The sequence below is a fragment of the Phaethon lepturus genome, unplaced genomic scaffold (genome assembly GCF_000687285.1).
Source record: "Phaethon lepturus isolate BGI_N335 unplaced genomic scaffold, ASM68728v1 scaffold49822, whole genome shotgun sequence".
NCBI classification, from domain to species: Eukaryota; Metazoa; Chordata; class Aves; order Phaethontiformes; family Phaethontidae; genus Phaethon; species Phaethon lepturus.
This window is the reverse complement of record NW_010526501.1, coordinates 9,228-11,650: the sequence shown is the minus strand read 5'-3', so window position 1 is coordinate 11,650 and position 2,423 is coordinate 9,228.

Sequence of the window (2,423 nt, the reverse complement as noted above, 5' to 3'; positions counted from 1 at the left end):
CTCATACATATTCAGGAGGGGTCTTGAATGGGCAGAGGAGAAATAAAGCAGATGGAATTCATGTTAAAGAACAGCCACAATCGCCCTCCAAAAACAAGGAGAGAAAAGCGGGCAGCCTTAAAGGAGCGTAGGGAGCAGCGTTTATCCAATTAGCAGGGTTGTCAAATTGAATTTACTCAGAATGGAGGGGGAAGCCGGGGGGGAGAAGGAGGGAAATTAAGTGTCTAGGGCATGGGGGGGAGCAAGATATTGAAGAAAGGACGCGGGTTTTCTTTCTTTTCCTTCTTACACTTTAGCCTTGTCTTTTCAAGGGCTGGAGCTGTTTTCGGGGCGCGCCAAGGGGCAGCAAAAGCCGGCGTGCATACTCTGTTCTAGCACGGGGCTCATCTGGTAGCCGCGGAAAAAGGGAGGCGTATCCCATGGGGCAAGGCCATCCTCGCATCCCCGGCCCGCCTGCAGCAGAGCTGTCTCAGGCTGGTGGGTCCAGCTGCCCTGGGACCACCGTGCCGCAAGCACCAGCCGAGGCAAGCCACGCTCACCGTGTTGACGCCGGGGAGCCCATGGCTGGCACGAGGGTGACGTTTTGTTCTTCAGGCGGCCCCGTGCTCGCTGGCTGATGAAATGCCAACGTGAAGGGGTTCGCTGGGGTTCGGCAAGGTCAGCCTGATCAATGCCTGCTGGAAAGCGTCGCTCGTTTCAGAGGAACCGTTGGATGAAGAGGCGCCAGAAAACACAGGCGTTGAGTCTACAGGGGTGCAAGCAAAAGTCAGACGGGCAATGGGAAGGCTTTGCACCCTGTTGCTAATTCGGAGGCAGCATGCCCAGTCCCTCCCCCTCCCCGCCCCGGGTGATACCGCAGGCTGTTGTGGAAAGGAGCTGCCCAGGGCAGTAGCTTTGTCTTGAGGAAGACTAAAAAAAAGTCACAACGATCGCTGCATGGTTGGTTTGGATCGTTGCTGGTTTGGTTTGCACGAGCAGTTATGTTCAGGGAGACAGAGCTGGTTTACCTTGAAGTTCAGTTTATTTTTTAGGGAGGCATCTATCACCACTGAATTGCTCAGGAGTTGCTTGGAGAAAATCTGTGGTTCTTTTTTAGGGACACCCAGTGCCCAAGCATGATTTGTAGTGTGCAGGCAAACTCGCTCATCCGCATGGTGGTGGTACCATGCCAGGTTTTGCTCTGGATATTTTCTTTCTCCCAACTATGAGCATGAATTTATCCCAGGCTTTCTGTGTCATGGCTTCTTGATGGAGTCGTTGAGCTCAGAAGTAGCCAGTAAGAGAGTCTTTTTTTGCCTAATCACTTTAAAAAAGGTGGGGGGTGGAGGGGAACTCCTCACACAGCTAATAAAGGGCTGTGTTAACAGAGCTAATGCACTCTGAAGTCAGGAGCTTTCCCTGCTACAGAGGGAAGCAGGCAAACTTTTATCTCTGTTTGCATGTACGCTGTGCTACCTCCTTGACTTTAAACACGGCAGTGTAATGTTGGACGCTCCTTCTCTCTGCCCCCTCCTGACACCACCCACCTCCCATTCGGGATCCTGCCTCTCCCTACAGCATCTCCCTCTCCCTACAGCATCTGCGTCCTCATCCTTTTGGGATCCCCATCCAACCTCTCCTTTTCCAAACCCTTTCAGAGAGAGTGAATGTAACTTAACGGTGGGAAAGTAATACTTGGAGTGTGGATGGGGGTTGGTAGAGGTTAATTTTGTCCTCTGGGATGTTTTTCTTTGATGGTTTTGGAGCAGTCTACTTCAGGGGTGCCCAGATTGCCATTTGTGCCCAGGACTTTGCAGCTGACCTGCTCAGGTGTGTCACCTTGACAGGTTGTTTTTTCAGTTAGAGGATTATACAGTTGTGTGGTGTTTTTTTCAGACAGGACATCAAAGGTCTGTGATTCAAGAATAGCTTGCCTGATGGGATGGAGGTCCCATTCAGGGAGCTTTTGGTTTCCAGCCCTGACACCACTTTATTGTGGTTTGTATAGCCTTGGGCCAGGTTGGCTTCCTCTTCTAGCCCTCAGGTTCTCCCATTTATAAAGCAAAGGGATACTGTGGCTTTTCTCTCTTTTACATTTTCTTTTTCATTGCTTTAAGCTCCGTGGAACAACGAAAAAAATACTTCCTTGTATTAAAAACTAATGATTACAAGTAAAATTGGCACACTGTACTGTGTAGGACATTGATTTTTCTGAAGACCTTAAGTCTCAATGTATAAAACAGAACTGGGAGTATCGTTGTCCCTACTTGACCCGTGGGAAACAGAGACCAGCTGCAGTGAATTCTCCAGAGTCACCCAGGGTGTCCCCAGCTGGTAGCTGGACCTGAGTGGCTTCAGCCTTTGCCTTGTGCAAAGCCGCCCCTTCCCCTTCCCGCGGTTCCTCCCCTGCACAGAGAGGGGCTCCGGGGCCCGGCGCCCGCCCC